A 26,821-nucleotide genomic window follows, 5' to 3' on the forward strand; every position below is an offset into this window, starting at 1 on the left:
GGATCATTACCAAAGCTCATGATGGTCATTTGGGTTCTCCCTTTACAAAGCAACGCATAAGGGAATTTTTCTGGTGGCCCTCTATGAATACCAAAATCAATTAGTTTGTTGACATGTGTGTTGTGTGTCGTACCGCTGATAAAGGGTTGAAAGTGTCGACTGCACCTCTTCTTCCTATCGAGTACCCTTCTGGACCTTGGAACAAACTCGGGTTAGATATAATGGGTCCATTCGAAAGGTTACCTGGTGGTTGTTGATTCATTTTCATATTTATTGAATATGGGTCAAAGGGGCCAGAGATTAATCTGGTAAGAGATCCCTCCTCTGCCATCGTTATTTCTTTCCTTAAAGACGTTTTTATGAGGGAAGTCTTTCCTGAAACCATGGTCACGGACAATGGGACTGTTAGACCTGGCACCATTGGCGTGGGTCTCCCTTCCATCTTTCGCTTTTGTCTTCTCTGTGTTTGCTGGTGTTAGATGCTCTGCGCGCTGTGCCACTGCCATTCAGTGCCACAGCGCGAATGCTCCCTATTGTAAATTGACTGTATGAATTGGTATTCCCATAATTGGCTCATTTGATTTACCCATTAGTCCCTAGTATAGTGCACCGTGCGTGCCCAGGGATGGTAGACCGAATGCTGCTGGTGAGCCTGCAGCTCTGATTGCGCCACACACAGAAGCAGCTTGTAAAATCTGTCTCAGACCTGCCATTGCAGAGTCTGAGCACAGTCCAGAACTGCCATTTTGACAGTGAAGTAAACCCACTTCCCAGTCCTTAAACCTTCCCTTGGCATCATGCAAGTCACCCCTATGGCAGGGTGCATTGTATGTGAAAGGTAGGACCTGCCTTGGCCTGTGTGGCATGTCCTGATAGTGAATTACACTCCATTTCGTTTTCACTATTGCAAGGCTATCTGTTCCCTTAGCCTAGAATGGGCAGTTTGATTATTACATCCTATAATCCTAGCTGACCCAAGGAACATGTTTGATAAGTCAAATTTAGTATGCCTGAGCTCAAAATATTAAAGTGCATATTTTAGTGAAGATTATTTTTATATTCTGTGTTTGAAAATACCACTTTTAGAAAGTAGGTATTTTCTTGCCTAAGTCTTCCATTGTGCTCTGCTGTTATGTGTATTGGCTGTCTGGTTTTGGAGGGACAGGGCAGGCTGAGCTCGACCTGAAATGAATAGAGAGATCTGCAGTTGGAGTATGGGGTGACCCTTTGATCTGACCAGGGCTCTGCTTGGCAAGGTGAATGATGGCTCCACCTCCCACTGTGCGTCTGATGGCAGACCCTCTCTTCCTGAAAGGCAGGATGCAGCCTTGTAAACAAAGTGCTCCAGGACCACACCGAACTGGGTCTGGCTGGGTTCAGTGACTTGTGACTTTTGAGAACAAAGACTTTTGGGGTATAAATGTCTGTGCTAAAACCCCTACACGGTGTGTTACTTCTGGATGTCAAGATGAACCTCTGTCCGTGTAACTAGAGGGAAAGGACTTTGAAACTGCTATCTATCTTGCTGAAGCAACTACCCAAGGGCCTGATTTGAGCTTGCCTCCTGCCGAAGTCTCAGGGATATTTGACTTCACCCATCAGCCTTCTGAATTCCTATTGAAGGGCATTGTACTCGCAGGTGAGGTTTCTGTTGAGAATTCTGGAGCCTCTGGGTCTACTGCAGGGAACGCAGGCTGAGAATCATCGCTATCGCTATTATGGGCCGCCGCAGCTAAGGAGCTATTGCCGCTGAGAGCCCGCATTTACCCGTGCTTCAAGCATCATCGCTATCGCTTTTGTAGGCCGCCGCAGCTGAGGAGCTGTTGCCACTGAGCGCCCACATTTGCCTGTGCTACAAGAAGCATCGCTATTGTGGGCCGCTGCAGCCGAGGAGCTGTTGCCTGTGAGAGCCCGCATTTGCCTGTGCTACAAGATTCCTCGTTATCGCTATTGTGGGCCGCTGCAGCTGAGGAGCTGTTGCCGCTGAGAGTCCGCATTTGCCTGTGCTACGAGAATCGTTGATATTGCTATTGTGGGCCGCTGCAGCTGAAGGGCCTTTGCCGCTGAGAACCCGCATTTGGCTGTGCTACGAAAATTATCGCTATCGCTATTGTGGGCTGTCGCAGCTGAGGAGCTGTTGCCGCTGTGAGCCCGCATTTGCCTGTGCTATGAGAATCATCACTAATGCGACTGTGGGCCGCTGCAACTGAGGAGCTGTGCCACTGAGTGCTCGCCTTTAATAATCGTCTCAGGATCATCGTGAGCGCACGCCGCGGACCGCTGCAGCTGGGAGCTGTGGCCGCTGCGAGTCCACCTGTCCTCATCGTAGCTCTCTCACAGAGCTGCGTGCTGTGCCCCTTTAAACTTCATGTACATTGTGCATCACCGGGTCGCGTAGACCCTGGCCTCGAACTAAGTTCGTTTCACACGCTTTTGATTGCTTGTATTGCTTTTTAAGTGAATTCATATTTATGTGCATTGTGGCTTCTGGATCACTTTTAAGCCGTGTTTTAAGCCTACATAAAGATACTTATTTTTCTATAACTACTTGTGTGGTGTCCCTTTGTAGTGTCGTCACTGCGTTATTGTGTATGGTCATAAATGCTTCACACACTGCCTCTGAGATAGGCCTGTCTGCTCATGCTACGTTACCACAGGGTTGAGCAGGGGTTATCAAAGGTTGTAGCCCCCTTACTCTGACTTAGGAAGAAGGGTCCCTATTTGGATATTGGTGCCAGCCACGGCCAACTAGAGATCCCCATTTCAAACAGGGACACAATTCATTAGTGCCAGTTTCCAGTTATTCCTACCGTCCTGTAACATAAAACATGTGAAGAGTTCTTTTTGTCCCCCCCAGACTAATGGCCTCGTTGAGCGATTGAACAGAGTTGTGGGTGACTGTATCAAATGGGCGAAGTCTGCCAACCATGATGTGGTTAAGTCCCTTAACAGCATGCTTTGGTTTTATTGAACAACTCCCCATTCTACAACCAAAGTATTTCCCTTTGAACTGTTAAGAGGAAGGAGAGCCAACACTAGTTTTAAGCCCTTTGGGATGAACAAATGGATTAAGACCATTTCTGATGTAGAATATCTTATGGATGTGGCCAGGGAAAATGTCTCTATCTCCCAATCCAAACAAAAAACTTGGTATGACAAGAAGAGAGCTGTTAAAACTGTCCCTGTGGTTGTGGGAGATATGGTACGTGTAAAGTCTCCTACACACGTTAAAAAGGAATGCTGTCCAGGTCAAAGGATGAAAATGGTGGAATGTAGTAGGCCTGGGCCAAAATTCCGTTCCGTTCGCGGAAATTGCGATATTTTGGCATTTTTGCGTTCCGCGGAAAGCGCGAAAATGTCAAAGTTTCCGCATTCCGCAGCTTAGCGATAATTTGGTTCTTGCTCGTGCTGTAAAAAAATACATTCTCACGTTCGCGCGATCGCCTTACCTGAATCCCCGCGTTCGCCGACAAGTTTTCCCTACCCGGTCGCGTTCTCCACGAGATGTTGGATTGTTGGTAGCCATTTTGCGCTGTCTCGCGGCCGCATTAACGTCATTTGTCGCGCGATCACGTCTTTCTTCTCGCGATCATGCACCGCGCGAGTATGAGAAGATTGAGATCTCGAACACGTCATTCTACATCGCGAGCCAGAGGGTGAGGACGCGGGCACGTCTAATCGAACGCGAACAGGAGAAAGAGACCCCGAACACGTCATATCCAACGCGACAGGGACAAAGAGAACGCTATCATGTCATTTTCGACACGCCGGCGGAAGTAATGTGAAGTTCGAGAACTCAACATGTACAATTTTCAATTTGGAGAGGAATATCAGCTCTAGCAGCATGAAACCTTCTGCAAATGCTGATTTTGGATGAAAACAACTCCTTACATTGACATTTGGCTGTCCTTTTTTGTGCAATGAGTCATTTTTTTAAAAGGTGGAGAGAGGGAGTAAGTGACAAAAAATCTCCAACTTCCTGTTCCTGTCCAGCAGGCTCCTCCCAGTGCTTTGTCCATCTCCTGCTCATTCTGCCTTTGGATTTGGAGCTGGAAAGATCACTCTTTTTGTCTGCTGCATCATTGCAATTGGATTTGAGGATTTTTGGAATAGGATATTTTACAAGTAAGTGGTTGTTGTGTTTGTTTGATTGTGGGCATTGCAGTTGTTGTAACTACAATTTATTTTTGATAATTAATTATCATCATTCCTTTTTTTATTTTTTATTTTGTGGGTAGTAGTAGTAGTAGGCCCGAGCTAGCCATGGGCATGGCCTCATGGGTATGTGTGTGCATGATGAAGCAACTGTTCCTTTTGTTGTTTTTTGAATGTATTTCATTTTCAAGCACATTTAGGGCATGGATGGCATTGGATTGAGTTGGGGAAGTGTGCTTTTTGGGGGCGGCCTTTGTGATGTTGTTGGGCCTGGCCATGTGGCTGGTGGCCATTTTGAAGCCTAGGCCTGCAAGCTTGCCTGGCCTTGTCTGCCAACAGGCCTGCTTTTTCATCCACTAGGATCAGAGCAGGTAGCCACAGCTTTATTAATAAAGTGTTTTCTGAGTGATCTGTTGAATTTAGACATCATTTAGGGCATGGATGGCATTGGATTGAGTTGGGGAAGTGTGTTTTTTTGAGTGGCCTTTGTGATGTTGTTGGGCCTGGCCATGTGGCTGGTGGCCATTTTGAAGCCTAGGCCTGCAAGCTTGCCTGGCCTTGTCTGCCAACAGGCCTGCTTTTTCATCCACTAGGATCAGAGCAGGTAGCCACAGCTTTATTAATCTTGTGTTTTCTGTGTGGTCTGTTAAATTTAGACATCATTTAGGGCATGGATGGCATTGGATTGAGTTGGGGAAGTGTGTTTCTTGGGGGTGGCCTTTGTGATGTTGTTGGGCCTGGCCATGTGGCTGGTGGCCATTTTGAAGCCTAGGCCTGCAAGCTTGCCTGGCCTTGTCTGCCAACAGGCCTGCTTTTTCATCCACTAGGATCAGAGCAGGTAGCCACAGCTTTATTTATCAAGTTTTTCCTGTGTGGTCTGTTGAATGTAGACATCATTTAGGGCATGGATGGCATTGGATAGAGTTGGGGAAGTGTGTTTTTTGGGGGTGGCCTTTGTGATGTTGTTGGGCCTGGCCATGTGGCTGGTGGCCATTTTGAAGCCTAGGCCTGCAAACTTGCCTGGCCTTGTCTGCCAACAGGCCTGCTTTTTCATCCACTAGGATCAGAGCAGATAGCCACAGCTTTATTAATCTTGTGTTTTCTGTGTGGTCTGTTGAATTTAGACATCATTTAGGGCATGGATGGCATTGGATTGAGTTGGGGAAGTGTGTTTCTTGGGGGTGGCCTTTGTGATGTTGTTGGGCCTGGCCATGTGGCTGGTGGCCATTTTGAAGCCTAGGCCTGCAAGCTTGCCTGGCCTTTTCTGCCAACAGGCCTGCTTTTTCATCCACTAGGATCAGAGCAGGTAGCCACAGCTTTATTTATCAAGTTTTTTCTGTGTGGTCTGTTGAATGTAGACATCATTTAGGGCATGGATGGCATTGGATAGAGTTGGGGAAGTGTGTTTTTTGGGGGTGGCCTTTGTGATGTTGTTGGGCCTGGCCATGTGGCTGGTGGCCATTTTGAAGCCTAGGCCTGCAAGCTTGCCTGGCCTTGTCTGCCAACAGGCCTGCTTTTTCATCCACTAGGATCAGAGCAGATAGCCACAGCTTTATTAATCTTGTGTTTTCTGTGTGGTCTGTTGAATTTAGACATCATTTAGGGCATGGATGGCATTGGATTGAGTTGGGGAAGTGTGTTTCTTGGGGGTGGCCTTTGTGATGTTGTTGGGCCTGGCCATGTGGCTGGTGGCCATTTTGAAGCCTAGGCCTGCAAGCTTGCCTGGCCTTTTCTGCCAACAGGCCTGCTTTTTCATCCACTAGGATCAGAGCAGGTAGCCACAGCTTTATTTATCAAGTGTTTTCTGTGTGGTCTGTTGAATGTAGACATAATTTAGGGCATGGATGGCATTGGATTGAGTTTAGGAAGTGTGTTTTTTGGGGGTGGCCTTTGTGATGTTGTTGGGCCTGGCCATGTGGCTGGTGGCCATTTTGAAGCCTAGGCCTGCAAGCTTGCCTGGCCTTGTCTGCCAACAGGCCTGCTTTTTCATCCACTAGGATCAGAGCAGGTAGCCACAGCTCCATTAATCAAGTGTTTTCTGTGTGATCTGTTGAATTTAGACATCATTTAGGGCATGGATGGCATTGGATTGAGTTGAGGAAGTGTGTTTTTTGGGGTGGCCTTTGTGATGTTGTTGGGCCTGGCCATGTGGCTGGTGGCCATTTTGAAGCCTAGGCCTGCAAGCTTGCCTGGCCTTGTCTGCCAACAGGCCTGCTTTTTCATCCACTAGGATCAGAGCAGGTAGCCACAGCTTTATTAATCAAGTGTTTTCTGAGTGATCTGTTGAATTTAGACATCATTTAGGGCATGGATGGCATTGGATTGAGTTGGGAAAGTGTGTTTTTTGGGGTGGCCTTTGTGATGTTGTTGGGCCTGGCCATGTGGCTGGTGGCCATTTTGAAGCCTAGGGCTGCAAGCTTGCCTGGCCTTGTCTGCCAACTGGCCTGCTTTTTCATCCACTAGGATCAGAGCAGGTAGCCACAGCTTTATTAATCTTGTGTTTTCTGTGTGGTCTGTTGAATTTAGACATCATTTAGGGCATGGATGGCATTGGATTGAGTTGGGGAAGTGTGTTTTTTGGGGGTGGCCTTTGTGATGTTGTTGGGCCTGGCCATGTGGCTGGTGGCCATTTTGAAGCCTAGGCCTGCAAGCTTGCCTGGCCTTGTCTGCCAACAGGCCTGCTTTTTCATCCACTAGGATCAGAGCCGGTAGCCACAGCTTTATTAATCAAGTGTTTTCTGAGTGATCTGTTGAATTTAGACATCATTTAGGGCATGGATGACATTGGATTGAGTTGGGGAAGTGTGTTTTTTGGGGTGGCCTTTGTGATGTTGTTGGGCCTGGCCATGTGGCTGGTGGCCATTTTGAAGCCTAGGGCTGCAAGCTTGCCTGGCCTTGTCTGCCAACAGGCCTGCTTTTTCATCCACTAGGATCAGAGCAGGTAGCCACAGCTTTATTAATCAAGTGCTTTCTGTGTGGTCTGTTGAATTTAGACATCCTTTAGAGCATGGATGGCATTGGATTGAGTTGTGGAAGTGTGTTTTTTGGGGGTGGCCTTTGTGATGTTGTTGGACCTGGCCATGTGGCTGGTGGCCATTTTGAAGCCTAGGCCTGCAAGCTTGCCTGGCCTTGTCTGCCAACAGGCCTGCTTTTTCATCCACTAGGATCAGAGCAGGTAGCCGCAGCTTTAATAATCAAGTGTTTTCTGTGTGGTCTGTTGAATTTAGACATCATTTAGGGCATGGATGGCATTGGATTGAGTTGGGGAAGTGTGTTTTTTGGGGTGGCCTTTGTGATGTTGTTGGGCCTGGCCATGTGGCTGGTGGCCATTTTGAAGCCTATGCCTGGCCTTGTCTGCCAACAGGCCTGCTTTTTCATCCACTAGGATCAGAGGAGGTAGCCACAGCTTTATTAATCAAGTGTTTTCTGTGTGATCTGTTGAATTTAGACATCATTTAGGGCATGGATGGCATTGGATTGAGTTGGGGAAGTGTGTTTTTTGGGATGGCCTTTGTGATGTTGTTGGGCCTGGCCATGTGGCTGGTGGCCATTTTGAAGCCTAGGCCTGCAAGCTTGCCTGGCCTTGTCTGCCAACAGGCCTGCTTTTTCATCCACTAGGATCAGAGCAGGTAGCCACAGCTTTATTAATCAAGTGTTTTCTGTGTGGTCTGTTGAATTTAGACATCATTTAGGGCATGGATGGCATTGGATTGAGTTGGGGAAGTGCGTTTTTTGGGGTGGCCTTTGTGATGTTGTTGGGCCTGGCCATGTGGCTGGTGGCCATTTTGAAGCCTAGGCCTGCAAGGTTGCCTGGCCTTGTCTGCCAACAGGCCTGCTTTTTCATCCACTAGGATCAGAGCAGGTAGCCACAGCTTTATTAATCAAGTGTTTTCTGAGTGATCTGTTGAATTTAGACATCATTTAGGGCATGGATGGCATTGGATTGAGTTGGGGAAGTGTGTTTTTTGGGGTGGCCTTTGTGATGTTGTTGGGCCTGGCCATGTGGCCATTTTGAAGCCTAGGGCTGCAAGCTTGCCTGTCCTTGTCTGCCAACTGGCCTGCTTTTTCATCCACTAGGATCAGAGCAGGTAGCCACAGCTTTATTAATCTTGTGTTTTCTGTGTGGTCTGTTGAATTTAGACATCATTTAGGGCATGGATGGCATTGGATTGAGTTGGGGAAGTGTGTTTTTTGGGGGTGGCCTTTGTGATGTTGTTGGGCCTGGCCATGTGGCTGGTGGCCATTTTGAAGCCTAGGCCTGCAAGCTTGCCTGGCCTTGTCTGCCAACAGGCCTGCTTTTTCATCCACTAGGATCAGAGCAGGTAGCCACAGCTTTATTAATTATGTGTTTTCTGTGTGATCTGTTGAATTTAGACATCATTTAGGGCATGGATGGCATTGGATTGAGTTGGGGAAGTGTGTTTTTTGGGGTGGCCTTTGTGATGTTGTTGGGCCTGGCCATGTGGCTGGTGGCCATTTTGAAGCCTAGGGTGCAAGCTTGCCTGGCCTTGTCTGCCAACAGGCCTGCTTTTTCATCCACTAGGATCAGATCAGGTAGCCACAGCTTTATTAATCAAGTGCTTTCTGTGTGGTCTGTTGAATTTAGACATCCTTTAGGGCATGGATGGCATAGGATTGAGTTGTGGAAGTGTGTTTTTTGGGGGTGGCCTTTGTGATGTTGTTGGGCCTGGCCATGTGGCTGGTGGCCATTTTGAAGCCTAGGCCTGCAAGCTTGCCTGGCCTTGTCTGCCAACAGGCCTGCTTTTTCATCCACTAGGATCAGAGCAGGTAGCCGCAGCTTTATTAATCAAGTGTTTTCTGTGTGGTCTGTTGAATTTAGACATCATTTAGGGCATGGATGGCACTGGATTGAGTTGGGGAAGTGTGTTTTTTGGGGTGGCCTTTGTGATGTTGTTGGGCCTGGCCATGTGGCTGGTGGCCATTTTGAAGCCTAGGCCTGCAAGCTTGCCTGGCCTTGTCTGCCAACAGGCCTGCTTTTTCATCCACTAGGATCAGAGCAGGTAGCCACAGCTTTATTAATCAAGTGTTTTCTGAGTGATCTGTTGAATTTAGACATCATTTAGGGCATGGATGGCATTGGATTGAGTTGGGGAAGTGTGTTTTTTGGGGTGGCCTTTCTGATGTTGGTTGTCTTAAAGACATGCTTTTGTTGTATGTGTCTGGTGTGTTGGTGTGCAATGCATGCACCCTGCAGACCTTTTTGGGGCCTGTGAATGTTCGTATTTCCATTTTGTTGCATTAAAAAGGCAGAGCACTGTGCTTTAGCATGCATCCTTTACCTGGCTTTTATAGGCCTTTTGTCAGCTCCTGGTGTTTCCCAGGCCCCCGGCTTGTTTGTGATTTGTGAGTGTCCATGTGGGTGGTGGCCTTTTTTGGTGTTTTGACTGTGAGTTATTAGTGTCCAGCTTTTGCCATGGGCCTGCATGGTTTTCCTATTGGCTATTTGGCTTACTGCTTCCATCCATCCACCCCCTTTGCCAGCAGCAGCTCCATGGATGCTGAGATGCTCAAATAATTTAATGGTCCACCCCACTTTCATTACATTTTTATTTTGGTGGTTATTATTAACTTTCCTATCCTTCCTGAGAGTGTAGTGTGTGGCTGTACACAGTAGTATAACATAGCTCTAGTTAAAAAAAAGTCATAAATGGCTAGTCTATCTTTTGTTTGGACTAGTACAGTACTAAGTAACTGAACCACAACAACAAATGCAACATTTCACTGATGTTCTTCTCCTGTCTTATTTGCTTTTAGGTGCACAAAAGACATAGTAGGAGGTGTCATCAGCATCACCCGGCTACCCGTTGTACTGCCAGCCTGACAGAAGTCCTGCTGCGCATCACATCCACGTGTGACCAGAACTTGTTGTGCATCTGCATCCTGCCTGACATCTGAAGAAGATGGCCCCAAAGAAAGGTACCAGGTCCAGTACCAAGAAAGTTGCCGGTGAGAAGAAGGAACAGAAAAAGGAAGTGCCATTAACCACGACTGGTGGTGTGCCGGCCAATGTTTTTTTTGGCACCAAAGTGTTGTCCGGGAACCAAGCTGGGAGCAGCACAGCGGTCCAACCCCACCAACCTAGGCCCAAGTGCTTTAGTGTCGCAGAGGTAGCCAGTCTACTAACGAGCAGCGATGTTGAAGAAATGTCATTACCGCAAAGTAGTACACAATCAAGTTCAACGCAGGCGCAAACTCAGCAGATCAGTGTGCAGCCGCCGCAACAAGAACAACAGCAGCCGCCGCAACAAGAACAGCAGCAGCCGCCGCAACAAGAACAGCAGCAGCTGCCGCAACAAGAACAGCAGCAGCTGCCGCAACAGCCCACCATAGTAGTTGTTGCTCCTGACGTAGGGGCATTTCAGGAAATCGAGCTTCCTGCAGACAAAGTGGAGCAAAGTCAAACCACTGTTTCAGAAGATCTATTGTCTTCCAGACCACCAGCAAGGAAAAGGAGGCTTAGTCCATCATCTTCTTCTTCAAGCCCTGCTTCTGATGATCGTGATGACTCTTGGGTCCCACCAGCTCGGTCTGAGAGTGATATACGCCACAAGACAATGCTTCTGAAAAGGAAGGTCACAGAAAAACTTAGAGTTATGGAGGTAGATGTAGAAGAGGGGGGTGATGATGTTGATGAAGACGAGCCAGTCATCATGCACATTACTCCCGCCCCAAAGTGATTGGAGACCAACATTCTCACCCTATCCAGAAAGACTGCTACTGAGCGGGATGTAGCACGGATCTCACCAACACAGGTTACACCACCACTACCTCCAGCTGCCATATTTTCCAAGGCCCGGCAGGGACCTACATCCAGCTCAACCATCTCAGTAGGTAGTGGTAGTAAAAGTCACAGTGTAGGTGCACAGGGGCACACATTTTCAAACACCCCCTCTAGTTCATCTGGTGTTGAAAGTGGCACATCCAGCAGTGCCAGAAAGTTCTCCTCCCCAGTTTGGGACTTCTTTTCTGTTAGCGCCAAGGAGGAGAACGTTGCTATATGCTCAATTTGTCGGCAAGGTGTTCGGCGTGGTAAGCTTGGTACAAACTATGGTACCGGAGGAAAAGCAAGTCATCTCAAAATACACCACACTATCGTGTGGGAGGATCACCTACTTAAGTTAAAAGAAAGTAGAAAAACTCAACCCATTGAAGTTGGTCGGGATGAATCAGAGAGCGATATTATTGTGGTGGCAGGTGAAGAAGAGGGAGGCATTTCTAGCCCTGTCCCCAGTAGTGCAGTAACGCCCACATCCTCCTCAGTAACATCAGAGTGGCACCGCAGTAAGAGCCATACTCAGAGTCTGGGTGAGACACCAAGGTGACCGGCGAGTACCTCAATGAGACAATCTGTGTCGTTGAGCCGTAGTGGGTTAATGAAAACAGCACCACTAAGGAAAGTAAGCCAGTCTACCATTGAGAGCATGTTTAGGTTGGAGGGCAGTTCCAACGCAACCACCCAACGGCACGATTGTACAATGCGAAGCTGGCTAAAATGTTAGCGCTGGACCTTCTTCCTTTTTCATTTGTGGAAGGGGTGGGTTTCCTTGAATTTGTGTCTGCCATCTGCCCGAAATGGAAAGTTCCCAGCCGGTCCTATTTCGCAAGAATTGCTGTTCCGGCACTACATCATGATGTGCTGGAATTGGTTGGACACGCTTTGCAGAAGAGTGCTGTGCACAATATCCACCTGACAACAGACATGTGGAGCAGTTGCCAAGCCACAGATTACATGTGCATCACTGCACACTGGATCTCTTTTGTGGGGGTTAAAGATAAACTATCTGCACGAGGTGTTGTTGACACAGCTGCGATTTTTGAAGGTACTCGGAAACATGCAACTGTAGCCATGTTCGCCATGGAGAAATCTCATACGGCTCAAAACATTTTACACGAGTTTCGCACCAAGGTTTTGGAATGGCTGCGGCCCAGAGGGCTTCGTATTGGTTTTGTTGCCACAGACAATGGCAGTAATGTACTTAAGGCCATGGAACTTGGTTCCTATTTCAGGGTTCCGTGTTTGGCGCACTGCATAAACATTATAGTTCAAGACTTTCTGAAAAAAGAACCCATAGTCAGCAATTTACTGGCCATCTGCCGAAGAATATGCACTCATTTCAGCCATTCTTTTAAAGCTCGGAGGCAGCTGAGGATCATCCAACGTGAACTTAGGATGCCAGTCAAGGCACTCATCCAGGAGGTGGCAACACGTTGGAACTCAACATATTACATGCTTGATCGTCTGTACGAACAGCATATGTCACTCCATGAATATGTCTGGAAAAGAAGAGGGGATGCTAGTGCTACTGTTAAAGGCATGATCTTTGACATGGAGCAATGGAGCCTAATTAAATGCCTGACTGAGATGCTTTCTCCTTTTGAGGTCTTCACACGTGTAGTCAGCAAGGAGGACTGTACAATGGGCCAAGCTATCCCATTATTGCAAATGCTAGAGTATGAGCTGAATAATGTGTCTGAATCATACAAAGGTGTAGAGGACAGAAGGCAAGCCCATGACTTGGTGGAGAGCTTATCCCGGCGCTTAACTGAAAATGTACGGTTACAAAATTAAATTTTGTCACAAGAACATTACATTTGTGCCACAATTCTGGATCCACGTGCAAAATTGGGACTACTGAAGACATTCCTTGCTTTTTCCGACAATGATGTTGCCCGCTACAAAAGTTGTATAGCTGAAGCAGCCAGTAAGTTGGAAAACGAATGGCTGCTAATTAAAAGCCCGCAAGATCAACCCACAAGAAGTACTGATACTGAAGCAGGCCATGCAGAATCAAGTGCAACTTCATCGGCTGAGGGCAGTGCGGTTGGCTCACAATCACAACTCTCACCATCACTATCGACGACAGAAACAATAACTTGATCATTAGGCCGAGTACAATCATGATCATTACAGGATTGGTATGTAAGGATGGGCCTTTGTAAGCACAGTGCTGATGCACAGAAAAAACAGCACAAAAGCTTACCAGCAGCAACCCTGAACATTGAGCAGATGGTCCAGGCCTATCTGGACGACCCAACAGAGGTGTACGCTGATCAAAACCCATTGCAGTATTGGTATAGGAAAAGGTCTGAATGGCCACAGCTCAGCAGGCTGGCGATAAGCTATCTGGCTTGCCCTGTCGCAAGTGTCTCTTCCGAACGTGTTTTCAGTGCTGCTGGTTCCATTGTAACATTGAGAAGGACCAGTCTATCTCCAAAAAACGTGGAGAGGTTGACAATGATCAAAATGAATCAGCACTTCATACCACCGAATTACATAATACATGAATCAACGGAGGAAAATGAGGACAGCGGCTCAGGTGACGGAAGTATTGTGTCAGATGATTACCTACTACTGGCTGAACCCCCAGAGTTTGAGGACGAGCTATACTTCCCTGACAATTAGGCTCGCACTTACTGTCTTCCTCCCTTTTTTCCCCCTTTGTTTATGTGTCTGTTGTTCCGGTTATAAACTTGTGAATCACAACAAATCCATTACCACCGTCTTCTACTCTTCTAATTTAATATACAAGTTTCAGGTGTCTGCTATTTGACAGTACAGTCCTCCAAATCCAGCTCCTCCGCTCCATCATACTGAATCTCCTGCTCAATTTCATTTCCCTCATGAATGATGATTGGATGATGGTAACAACAAATTAAAACTTTCCTAGTCCTTCCAAAAGAAGTGGACCATGAATCAGATGACTGCTATAGCTATCCTCCTTTCAGAGCCGAGAGAGACTGGCCATTAACTGAAAATAAGATGGAACAGGTAATGATTGATGCCATGCATTGGACGCAGAGTCGCAGACTGAATGATTTAGATTTTGTTGTGTTTGTTGTGCATGAATTTATGTAATTGTGCACTGCCACTAATCAACTTTCTACAGAACACACTAATTTCCCCCTTCTTGCAAATAAGAAATTGGAACTTCTCCTGCAGCTTGGTGACCCATTGCTTTTAATTCAATACAGGAAGGGGACTCACTCAATCTGCACAATGAGTATGATTGACACAACAGCACCGTCCATCATGATGATGGCGAAATAGACGGCCCGTTAACTTAAGATGAGAAGGAACAGGTAATGATTGATGCCATGCATTGGACGCAGAGTCGCAGACTGAATGATTTAGATTTTGTTGTGTTTGTTGTGCATGAATTTATGTAATTGTGCACTGCCACTAATCAACTTTCTACGGAACACACTAATTTCCCCCTTCTTGCAAATAAGAAATTGGTACTTCTCCTGCAGCTTGGTGACCCATTGCTTTTAATTCAATACAGGAAGGGGACTCACTCAATCTGCGCAATGAGTATGATTGACACAACAGCACCGTCCATCATGATGATGGCGAAATAGACGGCCCGTTAACTTAAGATGAGAAGGAACAGGTAATGATTGATGCCATGCATTGGATGCAGAGTCGCAGACTGAATGATTTAGATTTTGTTGTGTTTGTTGTGCATGAATTTATGTAATTGTGCACTGCCACTAATCAACTTTTTACAGAACACACTAATTTCCCCCTTCTTGCAAATAAGAAATTGGTACTTCTCCTGCAGCTTGGTGACTAATTGCTTTTAATTCAATATAGGAAGGGGACTCACTCAATCTGCGCAATGAGTATGATTGACACAACAGCACCGTCCATCATGATGATGGCGAAATAGACGGCCCGTTAACTTAAGATGAGAAGGAACAGGTAATGATGACAATTAATGGCATGCATTGGACATGGACACCTGACTCTAAGCTATTGGTCTTTGTGTTTGCGTTATTTGTTTGTTGTGCACAAAGTGATGTCAAAGTGTACTAGTAATCTATCTTTCTGTACACAATAAAGAATGACTCAAGTCAGTAATATTTATATTTCTACTCTTGTTGTGTCATAAAAATTGTACTTATACTGCAGGCCGATCTTCACAGTCAGTCAGTAAAAGTATCAGAGATGATGATGATTAAGTCAGGACTCAGGAGGACGTTTCATGAGTGGCATAAACGGAAAAGCCAAAAGGTAAACACGTCAACAACAACAACCACAGCAGACCCAAATGTCTGTGTGGAAGTTGAATAGAGTATAGTGGTGGGATGACTGCAGTGCATTGGTTTTACTAACTTAAACTGTAAAATGCTATGTTTGGAATGGATAATGTGCTTTGTGTTTGTCAAACTCTTTGAGAGAAAAAAAAAGAATTTTAAGTGTTAACGTAGGATGTGCTAAATGCTAAGCACTGTGGGCCTGCTCTCTCCTGTTACTGTTGAAGGTCAATGCTGGAAACAGACTAGAGTAGAGATGATGCATAGATGCCACCTCGGAAAGTGTTCTTGTTGCACTACACCATCACTTGTGCATTTGTTTTAACTTTCTTTCTCAATATCCCCTTTGGTTTTCAATCTACAATTACAGGCCAGGCCTTGTCCGAAACTTTGTAAAACATTACAATGCATATTAATTACCTTACCAATCAATCACGTTTTTTTTCCAGCCGGGCAGTGGCGAGTGGCGAGGCGACACACCCAAGATTGATGGACGAGAGGAGCAAGAGGAATGCCGAGACGCAAAAATCCAGTCCACATTTTTGACCAGAATAAGACAGTAACAGTATCCACTTTTATCTTCTTTTAAATAATTTGATTAATATCTTGTATACAATCTTTACAACAGTGTGTTCTTGGAGTTGTTATTATCAATCATCATTAGGTTTGCTCTGTGTAATTACGATTCTTCCCTACCAATATTTAAAATTTCTATTTGCTATCTGTTAAAGTATTAAGGCCGGCACAACAGAACAAGAACTAGAAGTGTTTGTAATACGGGTCTCTCATCATCATGCATGCATTGCCTTTTTCTCCCTTAACATATGGATATGGTAGTCTTCAATGATTGTCGTTTGTTTGTCTATGTATGCATACTGTTTTTCTATTTCAAACCTTTCCCAAAAAAAACCTTCCCATCCATTCAACAAACCCTAACCCTCTTCCACCGGGCTGTGTGACTTATTGTCGAGGTGTAACTAAATTAAATGTACACCAATATTTAATCACACACTTGCTGGGGCGGATGTGGTGAAAGCAACACTACTTCAATTTCAAGGCAGAGCGATAATCTTCTTCTGCTTGGCCACCCATGAGTAGGAAATTTCAGAGGTTATTTTTTAAGCAAAGGAACATATACCTCAGCATGAATTGCCGCCATTGATTGGATTTGTTTCTTGTCATTCCTCATATACAGCACTAACTGTTAGGCTGTAGGCCTAGTCAAGTGACTCGACACAACTATAGTTTGTAACTCTGTCTAGTAGGCTATCCTCCTAACCACCATTCTGTTTTTTGTCAAATATTTGAGCATATTATTGTTGCTCGGTAAGTTCTGTACTGTACTTCATTCAACTACTCCTAACAGTCTCTCAAAGGCGATTGACTATATCCTTCTCTTTTTTTGCAAATGCTGCCGCCCTGCCAGTGTCTACTACTACTACTATGCTGCTACCACCACCACCCCAATCATGGCATGTATGAAAAAGGAAACCATCTTCACCATGCAGCCAGTGCTGTGCCACAGTTGGACATAAACATCAAGCACCGGTGAGAGAGAAGTTTGGGGGAGGCAGAATTAATAATGGACATGTTGTCAATGATTTACACCACTCCAAAGAATGCATAGACTACAGGACAGACTGAAAGTATTAGAAGGACCAGTCAATGAGTGAGGTGTGTCGCATCTATCTGTTTGTGTCTTATACAGTCAGCCAATTATTGAAATCAAACACAGGCTATGGGCGGCCATGCACCAGCAAGGAAACAGTGTGATGTAAAACAGTTACTCCACCTACAAAACATTAACAACATTGCATGTAACATAGAAAAATATATTTAATTTACCCTAACAAAAATAAACTAAACCTACAAAAGCTGACCCACCCCCCTCCCTAACCCCAACCAATGTCCATAGAAGTCTGTAACACCCAAACAAGTTCCCACCCACCCACCCAAACAAGAATTAAAAAAGGGGCAGAACAGGATGACAAGGACTAAGTGGTGGGGCGGGACTGAAGGAGGACACGCATCTGGCGCATCTCGTCCTCTAAACGGGCGACGCGGCGTCTAAGGCCGCGGCAGTTGCAGCCACAGTGGGGGGGGCACCGGAGATGGCACGGTGGCGGCGGGCAGCCGCCAGACGGTGGTGCCGTACTGCTGGAGGGCGGTGGCTGGGGCCCGGGGCACTGGAGGAGGCTTGAACAATTGCTGCCGCAGTCTCCTCCTCCTCCTCGGCTAGGACCACCAGCCGCCGGTATTCCCGCTGGATTGCCTCCAGCTTCCAGCGCCGTGCCTTGGCGGCCAACTCCATCCGGTTGAGTTTCGGAGTAGCTGTGTATCAAAAAGAAAAAAAAAAGACAATCGTAAAATATACTCTTAGAAAAACAGTAGGACAAGGTAATTATTTATACACATAGTGGCATGGTAGAGTAGCACTATAAAATAAAGCACAGTAGTACATAACATTTTAAATGTCGCCCGTCCTTCTTCCTTCCACCCGTCTTTCACTTTTTAGTTGAACAGTGCACCAGGTGCTCTTCTCAATAAAACTTTCAAAGCGGAGTTGAAATCAGATAGATGAGGCCATTGGTTACTCAATACTGCGGCTCCTAGTCCTATGCCAATTAAAGGGAATTCTAGTCTTCTAGTTCACTCTTCAAACGTCCCCAACAACTCATACTTACTTACGACATCAAATAGCGGGCGGACTTTGTACGCCCGCCATCCTCATGCTAAAAAGGGTGGGGGTCCCGTGGGGACAATTAATTAGGATGATGCGCCCGGCACAGTGGCGGGCGCATCCTGTTTTTTTTTTTACATTCTGGTTGGCTTTGCTAAAAGCAATGCTAAAATGTTGTGCTACTTTTCCAAGCACAACATGACGGGCCCCGCACGGAGCCTGTCACGTTTTGCTTTGAAAGGCGGGGGGGTACCATAGCATAGGTAGGTACCCTCCATGGGGGCCCCCAAGCATACTCTGCAATGTCTGCATGCCTTTCCGTGGCGGACGGCAATGCCGCCACACAAAGGCATTCCAAAATGCTGATTATATGGCTGGCGGTATGTTCAGAGAGACACCACCGCCATATTGAACCCTTTTTCGCCTGGTCGACATGTGGGGGGTCTGAATATTTTCTACAGGGATGGCGGGAGGTTTGCCCCTGCGGTGTCGGCAGTGAATTCCAGCCGGCCCTGCGGGGGCAATACGCCCACTATCCTAATGGGGCCCTAAGTCACAACTGTACAGTATACATATACATACAGTACACCCTTGCAGTGAGTGTACTGTCAAGTTCAACAATAGTTAAGGATTATGAATCTAACTTACCACCACCTGCCACTAGTGCTGCCACTCCCCCTACCGCTCCATCATCAGTATCGGCAGCAACTGCCGCATCCTCGCCCTCCGCGTCGCCTTGTTCGCTGGCCCCGGCAATGGTGGTCGGTAGTGCACCTAGAAAACATTACACATTTATTAGGCGTCATATACACCTCCCCCCTATTGATCAGTAGCAAGGTTGAAAAATGAGTTAATACTAACATACATCACTAGTACAAATCAGGTAGTAGTAGAGTAGACACTAATAGTTATATATGATCATTGTAGCCTTTGCTTAATTAGCCCTAGCCATGCTACCATTTTACCTTTGTGTCTTTTATTTTTGCACATGTGACGTTACCTTGCAGCTTCTTGTATAATACACCTTTGAGCCCACATGACCTGCCTCACACTGCTACTGTCTAGTCTACGCGCTGCGTACAAGCGGTCAACAAACATTAACAAGCCACTTTTTTAGGAAGTACTAGTGTACTACTGTTACTGTTAGTCCATATTGCTTATCCATAAATTCTACACTTTTTGGCACGGCTGAGAAATGCTTGCAGGTTGCAATATACTAACGCACACCATTTCATTTTTCGCATTACAGACGCGAGATTCCCTTCTACGAACCAGAGCTTCTGAATGATGCAACAACTACCAGTACTAGGTTCTTCTAAGGTGAGGGGTCCCTTCACTCACATCTTCATTTATGAATTTATATAAACTAAATTGCTATGGGATGGTGGTGCTGCCTTCCACCACTGTTCAGTTATCATGATTTAATTCCCAACGGTATAAGTGTAACAATGTATATTGTTTTAATGTTATTGATTTTCCGGTTGGTGCTGCATTTATAAGATAACAGTGTACAGACCTTCTCAAATTGAAATAAACATTTTGAACTTACATAGACTTGGTGGTATTTGGTGTGGACTAACTTACACGAGTGAGCAAATTAAAGTAAGGGTGTGCATGTGAATTGCTTCCACGACTGAGAGGTTGGGTGTGTTATGTCCTGGGTTGTCTACTTGTTGGGTATCTTGGGGGGAGGGTTCCGAGACCTAATAGTTATGACAAGACAGTACTATAGTCAAGCAGTGGAATTGTGGTGGGTGCGGAATTTCTGATTGAGGTGTGCAAGGAAGGTCCAACCTACCATCACCAACATCCTATTTTCTGGTGCAAATGTCTGTGTATGTGCAAGATCCCTACAACAGTAGTATGTCCTATAGGGTATCATATCAAAATAGGAATAAATCTGGTAGGGCTGTTGCTGTGAATTTTCAAAGCCTCAAGATCTATAAGAGTAAAAGTAGTACAAGACAACGACCCAACGGATTGGACTCAATGGCTCGAGCTACTGGTAAATATGAGTTTTATATTACAACCTTTCACAAAGAGTGGCACTGGCCAACTGTGCAAGACTAGCTACTACAGTACAGACAGACGGATAGTATGTAGTAGTACTCAGAGTCATCATAGCGGAGGCAGGGATAAGATTTTTGAAACCGTACAGATCGAAGGATAATTGGTGGTAAAAAAATAGCATTTGGAAACAAACAATAGTTCGGGAAAAATATGGGGCAGTACAAGTTATGGAATAAGAAATATTATTAAAAACAAGAAGACTTACTGGGGCCACCAGAGGAGCCCTCAGCGGTGTCCTCCTGGTGGTGTTCTTCTGTGTGTCCCGCCGACTGCCCAGTCCCTGTCGGTCTGCCCCTGGGTGCTGATGAACAGGAAAGATATAAGAAAGAGACAAACATTGATGGATGGTGTCAAACAAATACAATATTTTTCAACAACGCTCAAAAAACACTTATGTAAACAACAATTGCAATAACTAATTTGACCGATCTCATCTGGTCAACAAGTAATATCGGGGGATTTGCAGTTCGACTACTTAAGTTACTATTTATCAACAGTAATCCAGTCTTCCATTCTGATTCCAGAATACCAAGTTACAACTAAGCCTAAGTACAACGTACCACCCAACCTAGCCCACCTATTCCAGGCATGCCAATTGTACATTAAGTATGCATTTCCACTGTATTCCTCAACAATGCATATGGTCAAATCATGGAGGACACATGAACATGACTACATGTTTTGTATACACCAAATTTGGGTTTGATTGATTGATGCTGATCTGCTAGTGCTAAGTAACTGCTAAGCCTACCACCACTCATTGAACAAACTAGAAAAGGTTCTAATAAAGACAGCCGTACTACCAGCACGTCACGTAACTGAGTGAGGGGGCATCACGCATACCACTAACAAATTAGAAGCTCATACAAAGTACCTAAACCGAAGTATCAATCCGCCCCTATCTATTAGTGACAGGACAAAGTAAGGAGTGGACTAGAGTCACTGTAGCATTACGTAACTTAATTTCTCTAAAATAAACTCGTAAAGAATCACGCTAAGCAAGCGCAAACGCAAAGCTGCAAACAAGTAAGATTAGCGCAGAAGAGCACCTGTGTCAAAAAAATCACAGACTTTTAAACGTAATTAACCTGGAATGTAAGCAGCAACATTCTAGCTGGTTGGAAGAAAAAAAAGATATTCGCAATATATAACACAGAGCAGAAGAACAGACACAAAGTAGTAATAATTAAATAGGTACTCACCAAGCTCCGGGACCTCCACTCCCAACAGGACTAGCAGGTCCTGCTCACGGTCCAAGATGTCGGACCACCGGTGCGTCAGCTGCGCCTGGGTGCGCCGAACACCTGAGAAGCGTGACACTGCCTGGCGCACATTCCCCCACCGTTGCCGACGCTCCCGGAGGCCGTACCCGGACCCAGGCCTGCCACCTGCTGCCAGGGTTGAGGGGAGGTGGCGCTGCACAAAGAAAATTAGTGCAGCCAACTCCACCTCCCCAAATAAGGCCCGTGCCTGCACCCCTTGTGGGCGCCGCCTTCCGCAAGGAAGGCGGTCGCGGCTCTGGCTGCGCCGGCGAACAGCCCTACCCTTGGACATGGTTCTGGGGACGGGGCGGGAAAAAAAAGGTAAAATAAATAAAGGAGTAAAGGAAATAAATAGCAGGCAATAGAAAGAGAAAAAGTAGCTAAAAAACAAAAAAAAAGTAGACAAAAACCAAAAATACAGAGACAGGAAAATAGTTAGAGAAATAATAAGTAATAAAGATCCAAATAAAGTGGCTATAAACAAAGGATTGAAAAGATTTTGGGAGGATTCAAAATCAGGCCCCAGAACCATGCAATAGAGTGAAAAACAAGATGGCCGCGCCCATTGCGACCACGTGCGCAAGTTCGCGCGATATTTTCTCCCGAGCAAGCAAAAAGCAACGCGATCAAGTAAAACCGGCCGCGAACTGGAAATATCGTCCGCGAACGGGCGCGAACATGCATTGCGTGACCCGGAACAGGAAGTAAGCATCGCGAGAGGGCGGGACAAGTGAAAACAAGATGGCCGCGCCCGTGAGCAACCGCATGGGTAAGTTGGCGACCCGCGATCACGCAAAAATTACCGCGAACAAGCGGGAAAAAAACTTCCGTGTCATTGCGATATTTCCAGCGTGTTTGCGGAGATTTTCAGCATTTTCGCGATAGTTTGCGAAAGTTAATTTAGCAAATTCCGCCCACCCCTAGAATGGAGGCAAGATTGTTAAAGTCAGGAATGTACCACTTGTTGATTCAGACTCTTCTCTATGTCATGATGTTTTTGTGCACTCTGAAGTTGCTGGTAGGAGATTGAGGGTCATTCCCAGTAGATACCGACTATGATCCTCTAAGAAACTGTACCACTTCTTATTTTTAAGATCTGTTATTTTTTATGTGTTTTTTTTTTTACTTTTATGTTTTTGCTTTTTTTGTGTGTTTATTGAGAAAGGAGTATATGTTGTATTCTCTCCCTTAGCTTCCTTCATGCTGTGGCCTTATGCTGCAGTGTAATGCTCTAATTCTTATGGGTATGTTCTACTGTTGCCTGGTTGCCTTGTTGTTGGGTTTAGCCTTATTCAAAAGGCTTGGAGGGCGGTTGAAGCTGCATGCAGATCTTCCCATGTCTCCTGTCTGCTGTGTAGCTGTTTACCAATAAACTCATCAATATCAACATCCTTGTGCCTTGATCATCACTACAAAATGGAAAGCTGGATCTACATTGTGGTGGCCAGGTATGGCATGAGAAGTAGATAGAGACTGGGGATTTTCTTTCTGTGCATCAGGTGACAAGTCACAGATGGTTGGAAATCAGGGTTGGTGCCTAGTGAATTCCTTCGGATAGAATGAAAACATCAGTCTGCACATCTGGCCTCTTGAAGTCTCAGTTGCAGCTTCCGTCCTCGCCTCACCGACGATCTGCAGCCTCTAGAAATGTCCCTGAGTGCAGATGAAAAATATTGTGCTGGGACCAACCCCAAACAATGACCCAGGAATGGTCTCATGTGAGTACGCGAGAAAGAGTGGCTAAATGCAGCCAATCACATGGAAGACACTTTACATGTTTTTCAAATTATGCTTTGCCTTTGTGATGAGGAAACATTGAATGTCATTTGTCAAGCTTTCCTATGAATATAATTTTCTTTTGTCTTGATATTTGGTTCTTATACCTTATTTTCTTCATTTTTGTTACAATGTTATTAATCGTCTTTTTTGCCTTTTTAATTAACTTCGTTTAAACCTAGTACGTTATAAGGCTAGTTGTTGCACATATACCACATCCTCTGAGGAAGGCCTTACTGCTTTGCAAAGTTACTGAGAGTGGTCTCTGCCTGGCGCGCGGGAGAACACATTTCCTGTCAGCGACAAGAAAAGAAAGGAGCTGAGAAGAAACATGCACGCGCCACAACTGTAGCGCTTATATTTTTTCACAATGTCTCTTCCCATGCAGACTGCTCGAAAACCCACCCTTGGCATAGCATCAAGGAAACAGCTTGCCACAGGAGCAGCACGAAGAGGGCTCTCTCTACAGGTGGGATGAAGAAACCTCATTGTTACAGACCTGGAACTGTGGCCAGGGGCGTAACACAGGACCCCGCAGCCCCAGCAGTGCGGGAGAGTGTGCCCGAGATGCAGGGGGCCCCCTCAGCACAGTACTCAGGCCTGAGAGCTCTGGATTAAATCCGGAGCGGGGCCCACTCCGTGTACCTTGCAGGGGGGGGGGGCCACAACGTTCATTACGCCACTGACTGTGGCTCTGCGAGAAATACGAAGCCACCAGTACTCGACTGAGCGGCTCATACACAAGCTTCCTTTCCAGTGTCTTGGCTGTGAAAGTGCTCAGGATTTCAAGGCAGATGTGCAATTCCAGAGTGCTGCCACTGGGCCAGGCAGAGGGCAAGTGAAGCAGACCCCATGGGCCTATTTGAGGACACCAAACTATGTCCTATTCATCCCACGCATGTCACAATCATCCCCAAAGATATCCAGATGGCCCTTAGGATCCGCGGGGAGCCGAGGCTGCAGTGCAGCATGTCTTCCTTAAAGCAGCTGTGTAGACTTCAGCTTTTTCATACTTTCCTGCTGTGGTCATTTAGGAGAAGCGAGGGTGAATGAACACATCCCCAAATCACAAACATGTTTTTAAAAATCTTGGGGCAGATCTATGTTGAAGTTGCGCCACTTTTACGCCGCCGTTGCGTCACTTTTGTGACGCAGCGGTGGCGTAAACCCTGCGCCACGTTGCGCCCTATTTACCTCGTGACGCATCTATGGAGATGCATCACGGTGTAAAGCCCTGCGCCACATGAAACCTGCATCACTGAAAAGTGACTCAGTGAAATCTATAAGATTTCACTGAGTCACTTTCCCAACGCTGATGCGTCAAAACCCTGCGCCTGCTTGAAGCAGGCACAAGGCTTGACGCACCATGTTAGGTATGGGGTAGGTTGGTACAGTGCTGAAGTTGCGTTGCGCTTGCGACACAACTTCAGCACTGCGCCAACCTTACGCCGGCAGATACGTCACGCATCTGCTTGTCCTTGCGCCACGATGCACCGCATTGTAAATGCGGCGCATCTGAGGTGGCGCAAGGGCAAACTTGCATGACGCATCTTCCCTGGCGCATCCATGCTGATTTGCAGGGATGCGCCAGGGAACATAAATCTGCCCCCTTATCTTTTTGGGGCTAACAAGCTTCTTTATTTTACAGCGAAAAGACTAGCGGAGTATGTACATATGTTTCTATGCAGAGGTGTTTTTATAGCACACACCTATTTGTAGCATCATTGCACTGTTTATAGGAAAAGGAAGCATCAGAGAGGAAGGGATGAGGAAGAGGAGGGACAGAAACAAAGGATTGCCGGCTGGGAAACATCATCCAGAGAGAAGGATGGGGTCTTGTTTGAAGAAGGGAATCTTAAAACTGAGAAGCAAGAGCAAAAGGCAGTGAAGGAGTTAAATGTCATAAGAGTTTTCAAAATGATGCTTTGTTTTCTTGGGCTCTTCCTGTAAATATTTCACCAGCGCTTGATGCGGATGTTGCTGCCTGTGTATTGTAGCCAATTAAAGGTGATGCAGTAATTGGAATCATACAGCACCGAGTCATCGCTTTTAGGAAGACCAAAACAGACTAGAAAATGGCTCCAACCCCAGAGCCTTTCATGGGATGCGTGTATCTTGATTCCAAACCGAGAACAGCCCCTTCTCGGCTGACGTTTTAAGCTTTCTCCCAAATGAAATACGCGTGAAGATTGTCTTTAACAAAGGCCCTTTATAACTGCAACAAGACCACACGCGAATGACGTAGAGCCATCACCTAGAGTAATGGGGCAATGACTGTGCAGATAGGTGACCTGACCTTAAAGCAGAGCACAGCAGAGCTCAGGTGCCCTTAAACAATGAAGCATGTTTATGAAGCGGTTTAGGCAGACAGTTAACCCTTCCAAAGAGCCATCAGCCACACGCCAGCACACACTCCACTCTCATTAGATCTCACTAAACAGCAGTGTCAATCACTCAACGCACCTCTCCTCTTTCCCTGTAAACACCTGAGCTGTCAACAGTTGTAGGTCAGACTATCCTTGACAACGACTCTGCCGCAGCTAAATATAATTGCCTAAATATGGTTTGCAAACCTATGGCTCCATTTGGCATATTGTTAACACCAATAAGGCATGTTCATGTGAAACATATTTATTCCACAATATTCCACAGTCAAGAAGAAAATGCAAACGCGCAGAAATCCCTTGAGGTCCAGCACTCCATCTAGCAATGAAGCAGAGCTGAAGTGATGACACTGATAGTGACGTCACCCCCTCCTATCCCAGGCTGGGAGGAACGCCTCAACACAAGGGCCCCAGGTAACAGTCACCAGAGTGAAGCAACCTATGTAACCAATAACCACAAACGCCGCAAGACTCACAGAAGCTGAAAGCCATGCCAAGTGGTACACAAACTGAAACCAAACTGTGGGCCAAACTCAGTGCGCCAACAGAAACAGAGGTATCCCTCCCACTCCTACGAATGGATGCATACTAATCTTGTATATAATTAATTAAACTCTTTACACACGTAACAATATACGAAGAGCTCCAATTAGGATGTGTGCAGTTACTTTTAGTTTCATAAAGTACTCCTCCTGCAGGTGCTCTAGTCATGGTCTTAAGATCCCCGCGTGTACTTATTGCGACCAGACATTTCTGCTTCAGTGATTTAAAATTTAAAAAAAAGGATCTGACAACATTAATATTGAGTTTAGTGATAGTTAAAATAAGTAATGACATTGTTTTGACAGCAGTCACAAGTTTTACACTAATAAACTGAGTGTTCCCAGAAACATCGCCCCACACTGTACGTATTGAAGGACATCCCAACTGGCCCAGGCTGTCATTGTACAGTGTATCTACTAACATGCTTTGATAAACTCTGAGAAGGACTACATTCAATGTAATACTCGTGTGAGAGAATCCTTGATTGTAGTCCGTAATTAAATATGCGTGTCCCTCGTGAGTGCAAACACTGAGACCTGCGCATATGTGAAGAAACGTATGAAAGCCATTGCCAAAAGTCCTATAAAGGGATGTGCCTTCATTGAAACCCGGAACCCCATATTTACCACCTTTTGAAGGCGGATCTCTGCCGGATTTCATACAGAACTTTAAGGTCTTTGTTCTTGTGATTGTAAGGCTTGCTACTTAACCCTTTCATAGCATATTTCCTGTCAATTAGTTTCTTATATAAACCAACAATCTTCTTATTGAGAATGTTTCCGTCCTGGATACTGAACTTGTTGTAAAAGTATTAACAACTGGTCCAATCGGGGAGCACCAGAGACAGCATTGGGGCTGCGCTGCTCCCGGTCCTAGGCGTTGGCATGTTAGAG

The sequence above is a fragment of the Triturus cristatus genome, chromosome 8 (assembly GCF_964204655.1).
Source record: "Triturus cristatus chromosome 8, aTriCri1.1, whole genome shotgun sequence".
In the NCBI taxonomy this organism is placed as follows: domain Eukaryota; kingdom Metazoa; phylum Chordata; class Amphibia; order Caudata; family Salamandridae; genus Triturus; species Triturus cristatus.